The sequence below is a fragment of the Mugil cephalus genome, chromosome 1 (assembly GCF_022458985.1).
Source record: "Mugil cephalus isolate CIBA_MC_2020 chromosome 1, CIBA_Mcephalus_1.1, whole genome shotgun sequence".
Classification (NCBI taxonomy): domain Eukaryota; kingdom Metazoa; phylum Chordata; class Actinopteri; order Mugiliformes; family Mugilidae; genus Mugil; species Mugil cephalus.
In genome coordinates, this window is record NC_061770.1 from 24958928 (window position 1) to 24970000 (window position 11073).

The window sequence follows — 11073 nt, forward strand, 5'->3', positions numbered from 1 at the left end:
CAAGAAATGCCCAAGAAATGCTTTTTGAGCTGAACTTTTTTCATTTATTATTTATCTATTATTATTATTGGGATACTCAAGTTACGAAGGACTAACGAGAACAATCTGTTTGGGACGAAGGTCTTGAGTGTTGACCTGAGGGATAACACACAAAAGAACTGAAAAACTGATGCCGAAAAACCAGATGTTGAAAAACTAGTTTATGCATTTGTGTCTTCCAGGCTGGATCATTGTAACTTGTTACTGTCTGACTCCAAATACTCTTTAAAAAGCCTTTAGGTCTACTTGTGGTTCCCAGAGTTTCTAAAAGTAGAATGGGAGGTAGAGCCTTCAGCTATCAGGCTCCTCTCCTGTGGAACCAGCTCTAGGTTTGGGCTCGAGAGGCAGACACCGCCTCTACTTTTAAGGTCAGGCTTAAGACTTTACTTCTTTGACAAAGCTTATAGTTAGAGCTGGACTCAGTCATCCCTTAGTTATGCTGCTATAGGCCTAGGCTGCAGGGGGACGATGCACTGAGGTCATGTCCTCTACTTTCTCTTGAGCTCCTGTCCTCTAATCTCTCTTTTCTATTACTAACAATTTGTATTGTTATCGACGCTATACAAATAAACTTGAACTGAACTCTCACATGCAGCAACCTCATTGTAGAACTTATTATCTCTCAGGTTAGCAACTTTGTAAATAAAATGAAGTATCTAGACTATCACTTTGGGTAAAATCACATTTGTACGTCTACATTTTGGCATAAAAATGACTGAAAACATCAGTAGATAGAACCCAGTCAAATAAATGAAAACTTATGCTTTTGGGTGTATTTATTCAAGAAAATTTATAATAAGTGCATATCTGTAAAGTGGAAATGTCATTAAGTGAAGCCTTGTTTCCGGTATCTGCTGTGAGCTCCTGGTACCTAAATGTTTCTGGTAACTGCTGATCAGTGTCCACAGCAGCTTAGAGGAATTTTAGCCCATTCCTTCAGTTCTGAGATGTTGATGTTTCCCCTTATGAACTGATGCTTCAGGTCCTTCCACAACATTTCTATTGGTTTAAGTTCAGGACTTTGACTTGGCCGTAACTAAACATTTATTGTGTATGCATGAAATGTATCATTTTTTTTCTGGTTTCATTGATAAAAGTCCTAAAACCTGAACTTTAGTTTGGTATGCATTTCTAATTTCTTCATTTGTCTTTATTTGGGATTAGTAGGACCTCAGAAGTATAAAAACTAAGCATCGTCTTTGAACAGGAAGTAGATTTTGGAAGAAATTATGTCCTCGTTATTTCACTCAATATTATAATGAAGTCCTCAATGTGTGACAAAATATTAAACTGTCTGAACATTGCAAATAATCAAGTGCCGACATCCTCTATTGAGTACTTGCTAACTATGAACAATGTTTTACACCAGCTAGTGTCTAGTTATGAGGATAAAAGTTTAAATGAAGCAGAATAAGTTGCCTCAAACCCTAAAATGTCCCCATATGAGGACGCAGGGTCTCAGGAGGTTAAAGGAGTCAATTTTCAAAAACCAAACTACTTCGTCTTAATTTTTAACTGTGTGCCAACTTCGATTCCTCCAGAACAAAATCACTTCTGACTTTTATGATAGAAACTTCAGAGTCTTGGCTTTTAAAAGAGACCAAGACCATGAATGAGCTCCAACATGTTCGTGAACTGCATTCGGTTTACTTTTTACATTTTCTTCTCATAAAGGCTGGAATGATAAGAGGTTAAGGCTGTGACATCTTTGCATGAGAGCCCTAATACAGCAACTTGCATCTTCTCGTTTGTATCTTTGAGTGAGTCCATGTGAACACAGATGCCGACTGAAGTGTGAAACGCGTCGGCTCGTGTACCTCGTAAACATGTGCCTCCCTCTGATTTCAGTACGATAAGCAGATGGTGAGAATATTCCCATGGGAGATACCTTTGTACCTCCGGTGAGGTGTGTGATGGCAGGCCGGTCATGTGGCAGCGAAGCAATAAGCTCTCGACAGATTGGGAGCGTTTTAATTGTTTCTGGGGGGAAAACGGGGGTTGATGAGGTTTCCATGCAAACGGCTGTCATTTTTTTTTTTTTATGTTCAAGGCTAATTAATCTGTAGCAAAGTGAGAAAATCATGTTGTCACTTCATTTTTGTGAGAGGAACGACAGCCCCCCTCCTCCCTCGCATCATCTCTACCGCACACAAAGATTATCATAAAGACAGGAAAAACAGAGGAGGAGGAGGAGGAGGAGGAGGAGGAGGAGGAGGTTTAAGCGGAGGTGATCGTTTTTTTTTTAGCTTCAGGGTCTGTGTGATGAGGCAACAGAGCCCAGATACAGAGCAAGAAACAGGAAAGACAAAAAAAGAAATGTGTTTAAACCTACAGGCAACCGGTGCATTTAGAGGGAAAAACGTAAGATTTTGTGCACTTATTGTATTATTACTTTGCAGCTTCTTAAACGTGGAAACGAGCGGAAAAGGACGAGTCAGGCTCAACCAATGTGACGGTTTGACAGCAGTGAATGTCGCCTAAAGACGCCCTGGAGGCGCGAGCATCCGTGTGTTTATCTCCCCCACGAGACGTGAGGCTGAAGTGTCACGTTACCACGAGTGTATAGTTACAGAAGGCCGGAGGCAGACGCCGACACCGAAGTTAATTTGAATGTCATGGAGCATCTGATTAATTGAGACGTGTCAAAAAAAAAAACATTAGACAGAGAGAGAAAAGGTTCAGAGAAAACTGAGTCAATGAACCTGATGGAAAGACGATGAAAAGCGAACTAATAGATGTTTTTGACACATGAGATTAACAAACTTTTACCACAGAGACACTTTTCTGCTGTATATCTTTAGAGGCAAACAACCAACAGATGATGGTTAATTGTCTGTGGCTCACCCAGGGACAAAACAGACATAGTTCAATTAAAATAAAATAAAATAAAATAAAATGCATATATAAAACATAAAGGAAAATACAACATATTAAACTAAATTAAAATATATTAAAATAAGATGCATATATACAAAATGAATGAAATTACAATATATTAAAATAAATGATAATCAAATAAAATAAAATAGATGCATATATAAAATGTATTTATTAAAACAAATTAAATTAAAATAAAATAAAATATGCACATTTAAAGAATATGCATAGGTCTTCATTACCAACAGTTATTATATATTAGATATTACAAAAAAAATAAATTAATTAAATTAAATTAGACTACATTTAATTAAAAATCCTTTTAGAACACATTTGTATAATGTTTGTAAAAAATATGCATAAGTCTACTACACTTATGCACAAAATTAGATAGTTTCGAATCGTTTTAAGAACACACTAAACCCAGATGTGATTTCAGTCTGTACTGCAGCAGCGCTGCATCTCCCTGACTCCGATAGGATTCTGAACCTCTTGTTGAATGTGAGAACAAGCTTGCGGCTTTTTTGACCTCTTGCACTTTGCCACTGGAAGAAAAACGTTCTCGTTACACAGCCGAGCATCGTGACTTAACCTTGAGCAGCCTGCAGGAAGCCGATAACCAGCGGAGCAGCTGGGAAGTCAGGTGATGTGAAAATGGCCGCTCGTAAAAGCGGAGCTATTGGTTGATTAGCAGAAGCAGCCATAAACCCAAAGAGCCGAGTCGGCCGCCCTTCCTAAATCACACAGACTCGGTTGTCCAATTATCACGCTCGGTCGAAGCCACGGCTGAAGCCTCCGTACAGATTTCCCTTTGTTCATTCGCTGAAAATGAACTATTAACACTTCCGCATTTGAAAGCATTCAGCATTTTTCCAGTTCTGCCTCAAACCTTTGCACAATTCTGTCCATTATCTCATACAATCTGCAGCTCTTGGAGAAGACTCAACACAGACTGTACTCGCCATGTCCTCGCCATGGCTGAAGAAATGTGGTGCGTCAGAGAACTTTTGCAGAAATGAGAGTGTCATCAACACCTCGACCTGTTGCTCCGGGACAGAAAGGTTCTCCTTAATACCTGCATATGCATCAATGACTCCCACTTCCCCACCCCTCCCACAGACTGTATCTGTAACACAGGACTCATTCCTGCACAATCCAAAAATCTTCCAAAACTTAAGTGTTTTTAACTAATTTCTTGCACCTTGTTTTAGTCCAGAGCTGTCAAACTAATTTAAGTTTAGGGGCCACATGCAGCCCAATTTGATTTCAAATGGGCTCTAACATTAAGATAACACACACCACAGGCCAAACGTTTGGAAGCAACTTCAAGTTTCATCAATGTCTTTCTTAATAACCAGCAGAGTTCTATGCACTGGGATGTATTTACCGCATGATCAGACTTGACCGACAGGAAACGGAGGAAATAATATGAACTCCAGATATCTTGCATTTCTAAATTTCTTGAGAAAAATAAGTGAAAACTTTGGGTTCAGTTCTGTCTGCTGTTTAGTCCTGGCTCTCAGTGTTGTGTTCTGTCCCCTTCTCTTATTAAAAACAGTGGACGCATTAGAAATAGCAGTTATTTTCACTGAAAAATCGCAGCTTTATGTGTAATTTTCGCACTAAATTCAGACTTTCTTTCTTCTCTTATTCTTCTTATTGCTTCTCAAACTTGCAAAGTGAGACTTTCACTGCATGGTCTAATCTGTTTTAACTGTGCATACGACAATAAACATGTTGAATCTTAAATCAGTTCACAGTTAAACATCCAACAACATTACTATGATTTGTCATCTCCCCCCCCCCCCCCCTGTGCTGCAGGACCGTGGAGCAGAGCCATAAATCTCCCTCGTCTCCAGGCAGTAGCTAATAGTGACAATGCATTCAGAGGGGGTGGGGGTGGGGGGGGTCAAGGCCTCGTGTTAAGTTAACTGCCCCGATAAAGGTCACAAACAATTGGCTCCATAGAGGAACGATGATGACGAGGGTGAAAAAAACAAAACAAAAACATATTTCACTATAATTCAGCGTCACCGTATTCTTCATGCATGTATTTTAATTTGGTTTGTAGAAAAGTTTGACAAAGATTGTCGATTGTTTTTTCAAAATCTGCAGCCAACTCATGACGAAAAAGACTCCTGCGATGCCTTTGTTGTATTCTGTAGAGCAGCCAGAGGAGTTCTGGACCCCTGCACTATCATCCTCATCCTGCTGCTGGTATCGGTGTCATCACCGACGGTGGTTTAGTCGACTGAAAGCACGAGAGCATCCCCCCCATTGTTGCATCGGTATTTCCCCTCAGGGTCGAGCGTATTTAGACCCTCATCAGACCACCAGACAGACGTGGACACGGAGGTGCAGGTGAGGTCGTCTCCAACAATGACTGCCCCGAGGGTCCCTGTCAACGTGGTGGCTTTGTTCTCACCCATCACCAGCGTGAGACATAATCACAAACTGCCAGGCATATTTCGGAGGACGTGGCTGATGTAACACGACTGGGGTTTCCCCTCATGTCATTCTCTAAGCATGAGTGGCTAAGGGCTGCACGGCTCCGTTCAGACTGGGCATTAATATCTGATCAAAGGTCAGATTTAAGTACAGGTGTGAACGCACCCACTGGCGTTGCATTTGCTTAATCTGATCTCAGACCACATGTAGAGGTGCATTTGACCTCATTCCTTTGGTTAGTGTGAACACACGATGAGATCTGGGTCAAATTAAAGGAGCACCTACTCAGAAGAAAGAGTCACAACCACAACCACTGTCACAAATGAGCTCCTGAAAAGGTAAAAGCAGTCTGAAAGATGTTCGTTCATTCATAAAATTACAGGTTTTTAGTAGTTTGAGTTATATTCTGCGCTTTGTGCACATGTCTAAGAACGACTAACCTCCAGGGCGGTGATAAATAAATAATAATGTGCTTAGAAGTCCAAACCGAATAAAAATGCTCCATATAAACACCTCAGTCGGAATAAACAGGCTCAAACTGGATGAAACTTCGTTTGGTTTCACGGCGGTAGAATATTCCTTTTCTCCAACCTTTTTTTCCAGGCTGAGGACGCTCTGTCCTGACGTAAATGTGCAATGATGTTTCCTCAGGTGAAAATATGGCGGCATCTAAACAGAGCACACGTTCTGGTCTTGGGAGGGGGCAGGGGCAGAACCGGCAAACATCTCAAAGCACCAACTAAAAGGGCTCCGTCTGCACGAGTCAAGCTGTTGCTTTTATAATAAAAGTGTGAAAACAACTGAAACTACTGCGCTGATTAGACGAGAGACCTCCATCTTTGATCAGTCACGTGACGTTTTCATCGATCTGTCACATGTCTGTAAAAGATTCAAAGTAGTGAGACATGTGAACACCAGATCAGAATAGATCAGCTCACGTGGAAACAGTCGAACTGAAACCTCAAATCAGAACGAGAAAAAAGAAGTCTCCATGTAAACACTAGCTAGTGAGTGAGAGAGACTTTAAACTTGCTCCAAAATACGTATCATTTCCCCAACTCTTCATTCTCTCCACACAACAAACAGCTGTTCCTGGTTCTGATCCAGCAGCAGCTAGAGATCCTTCAGAGAGAGCAGCTGTTATAATATCCTGCAGCTCAAGTGGAGGCCTCTTGTGGAGACTCTTCTTTTTAATGTCAGGTGTGACCACAGGTACGTGGCTACTTACAGTAACATCTGGCCAATGTGTTTGCAAGGTCCCAATGGGGCTTAAGCACTAAAGTTAGAAACAGGATGGGAGTACCAGAGGTCTGTAGCTGGTTCATTGTTCTGTACTGACTCAGGTTCATTCCTGATGCGTAACTTAAGTGGGTACATTGGTAGCAGAAAGAGGAACAGAACAACACCCAGTGCGTTTAAATGCCAGTGAAAAAAACTAATTATTGCCTTAATCGGACTAAAACAGGAGAATTTAAGTGCATGTAAACACGTTACTCCGATTAAAATTACGGAGACGTAATAGGTCACCCGGAAATCAGGCCGTATTAACGTGGTATCAACCCACTGAAAAGACACGTTTCGCCACCTAGTGTGGAGGAGGAGAACAGTTATTCGATTTTCTTGCGTTGCATGTAAACTGGGACAAGGACTGTAGTGAGAAAGTCGAATTTTGAGAATAGCTCGATTAAGCTCTGCATGTAAACGCACTGACTGTCTAGTCCTTGTCCAAGGAGAGGAGAGTAAATCAGACACATCTGAGGTGAAAAATAAACTAAAAAAGACTCAGTAAAAGCAACATGGAGGAGGACAGACTGAGGAGGGAGACGACAGACAAAACAGAGGTGACTAATAACAACTAAATCCAGTTTTTGAAGAAATATGTTAAAAGGAAATCCATTACTTATCTAAAAGTAAGCATATGCAATAACTTTGATCACCCACAACATTATGACCACTGACAGGAGACGTGAATAACATTCAAACCGTGTTGTGACAATTCATTGTTCTGCTGGGAAACTTCTGGACCGGGCATTCATTCATTCATGTGGATTTTACCCCCCCACCCCATAGCAGTGACTCTCCCCCAGCAGGATGCAGCCTGACACAGGCACACACACACACACAAACGCTTTAGGACCAACTCAAAAACCATGAAGAAGACCTGGCCTCCAAATTCACTAGATCCCAAGCTGATCAAGTATCGGTGGGATAATCCACAGAGGCCCCCACCAACTAAATCCTGTTTCCAGATACCACAGAACTGATGATGAGTCACAACTGTTTTGGAAGCACAGTGGAGACCTACACAATAGTAGGAAGGTGGTCATAATGTTATGACTGATTGATGTAATTTACCTGTAGTCAGAGGGAACTGATTTGATCCTGTTTAACTTCCCCACTGAAGCCTCAAGTCTCAATATTCCTCGAGAAGTTTCGCCTGAGGTGTCTCTTAACGGTTTCCCCCGTGAGGGATCAGAAATAGAAACTTTATTCTCTTCTAAACGTTTTTCTCTCTTGCTGCTGTCAGAAGTATTTTAGTGTCACGTTTAGCTGCTAAAGAACCAGACATTTTCTCCTGGATTTGGTCCAAAACCAAACAAAAACGTGTGTTAATATTTGAAGTAGGATCTTCCTGTGGAAGGAAGGATGCACAAACAAATGTTGATGCTGCCTGATGCTGTGTTAGTGATAACAGTTTTGCATATCCACTTAAAACGTGATCCCAAGCGGCCTAGAAATTACTGATTACTTTCCGCCGCTGCCAAAGCCCAGCAGAGGAATAACCGTATCGTCGTTCTCAATCATGACTGTGAGTTTTCCCATGAGCTGCATGGGCAGGGCGGGTATATCCACACAACATCATCTCCAGCTTTCTCCGCGTTCTGCAGTTTGCACAAGAGAAACATCAACAGGAAGAAGCAAAGAGGAAGGGGCTTATTATCTCCCTGGCCATTATACTGTTAGTTTTAGCCTCTATCTCAGTAGGTGAATCTTCTCTGCACGTGCACACACATGAAAACACGAAAAACTGCCTGCACGCTGCTTTTCTGGCTCCTCCGAAAGCCAACAAAAAAACCAGAGCCAGCTCCATTTTTTATCTCCATGGCAGCAGACAATCACCCGATACAGTTGGCAGAACCGAGGTGGAGTGAGGGGGGTGGGGGTGGTGGGGGTGGAGGGGGTCTGCAGGGACAAGACAGAAGCCGGTGACCTACATATGACGAGAGTATATGCAGAGTGAATCACGTTTGATTAAATTGAATGCAGAGTGTGGCAGCGCAGCGTGGAGCGTACGGGCCGTCGTACGGACGCCTGATTCTCGCTGCAGGAGACGACCGAAAAGAAAAGGGACCAGTTCATTCGCTTATTGCCCCCAGCTTGCAGTCGTAAATCTGGCCTCACCTCTGCCCCCCCACACACAGAAAGAGAGATTTACTGCGACTAGCATGCAGTCTCATCCACCCTCCCGCTATTATTCTATCCTTCTCCCTTTACTTCCCCCCTTCCTTGTCTAAATTTCCTCTTTGCTGGAGTTTCTCTGTCCACATGACACTGTCACAGGGTTCGGTTGTGACTGTGACACGTTTTAATTAAACCCCACAGTGATTTATTTACAGCTGCAAACAGAAGCAATGAGTGATGTAGGGTTTAAAAAAAAATCAATCTAGTTTATTGAACAGAGAATATATTGAATTTGCCGTCTTGCCGCCTTTAAAATCTAAATTTAGATTATGTGCATGCTGTGTTATACGTCTGAAACTGGTTAATTTACGCTTTAATCTAATGCGTATTTTAAGGATTTTGGTTCTTAACATCATCTTCTGCAGAGAATATTCATCTCTACATGTCACCGGAAAGGTACAGGTTAAAAATAATAGTTAAACATATAAAGTTAAAGACCTTCACTTGAAGAAACGTGTGTGATATTTCATGCAGAAATGAAGGCTGCAAAAAAAAGCAGGTCCATCCTTTATGATTAGACACTTAGAACATATGATTCACCTGTAAATGACAGAAGAAGTGAATCAATAAATGCACTGGGCTGAAGTTGAACGCTGTTTTTAAAAGAAGGGCCACGGGTAGAAAAGAAAAGTGTCTGGAGCTGGAGATGTAAAGATTTCATGTCATGATTCAATCACAGGTATTATTATTATTATCCATTATTATTGTCATTATCTGACTGAGACACACTTTAACGTTACTCCTGTAAAAACAAAACACGTTTCAATGTTTCCTTTAGGATTTGTTTTTAACACGGAACGTTTTCTTCTCAGAATTTACCAGGTCTGTGTCGGACTTCCTGTTTGTCTATTTTAAGGATCCCCATTCAAAGCATTTTCAAATATTCAAATATTCATATTGGAAGCAGACCAGAGCCAGTGCAGCTCTGGAGCGGAAACAGACCAGACATTCATAATTAAGTGGCAGCGTTCGTACACAACAGAAACACTTGTTGCTCTGCTGCTCTACGTGTCTTTATAATAATAACACAGAAGTAATGTTACATAACATTTAAAGCTTCAGTTTCCTTTATTGATGAACTTTAGGAAAGTTTGACAAACCAGGACATTCTCCTCTATTTCTAAGTCCACATATGATGCATTCAGCTGTGAGTTAGCTTAATTTGCACTCTGTTGTGGGTGGAGTTCGTGGAGATGGTTCATCAAACTAGAAGTATTACCTCCACCATGTTTTCAGAGTTGTGCATGTGCGCCGGTGTTTGAGGGAGTGATTGGTGCTGCTGCCTCTCCAGAAATGAGCCTTATCATCGTGGCAATCAGCCACGGTTTAATGATAATAACATGAGACTGTATTACTAACCGTTGGGAATTTAACCATGTTTTATGATGAAACCGGTAATCGTTACATCCTTAGCTGGAGCGCTACTGGTGACCCTCAAACCAACGGTGCACTGGAAAGGGAACTGATGGAAAATGGAAAAATCGTGCAGACAAATGCATAAAAATATGGTCCAGGCACTCGAATGGGTCTGAAAAGGCTGGAGTCATTAAAAAAAAACACCTACGCGTTTTGTCCGAAGAAGGCACCGAGTCTGAATTAAAGGGCCGCGTGTGTTTATTTAAACGTCATTTGAACCTGACAGCATCCATTTAATGTTTGGATCCAGGCTGGAATTTAAAGATGGGAGTCAATGGGTGCATGTGATCATCAGCGCTATCAGGGCCCCGGGGCTCTTTGTGCTGCTGCTAACAGCCACTAAAACCAAATCAAAAGCCCGTAAAAAGGACTTCGTCTCTCTTTGTGTGAGTTTTATTGCAACGCCAGAGCATCCGCGCCACCTCCGAGAGGCCCTTTCAGACCCTTTAAATGTCACATCTAACCCCCCGACACACACACCCCCGAGAGCAGTACATACTCTCTTTGGGGTAATACCACATGACATTCCAGTAAATGCCTCCCAGACAATCCCTACCCCCTCCACACTTTCTGCCGTGTTTATTGGTGGAAGAGGGTCAGCGTGGTAACCGCATGCTCGGCTGGATGATGCTGCAGCTCATCTGGCTGCGCGGGGGCATCCGTTGCCACGCCCCGTGAGGAAATTGCCCCAGATCTCGGCTGACATTTGGCAGCCTTCGGTGTCTGAGTTACTGTACAGTCGGTGCGTTTAGGAAGGGGGGGAGGAGGCTGATGACTGTTGTCTAGTTTGTTCATTTAGATGCATCATGGCTTATTATTTAAAGCTTTTTG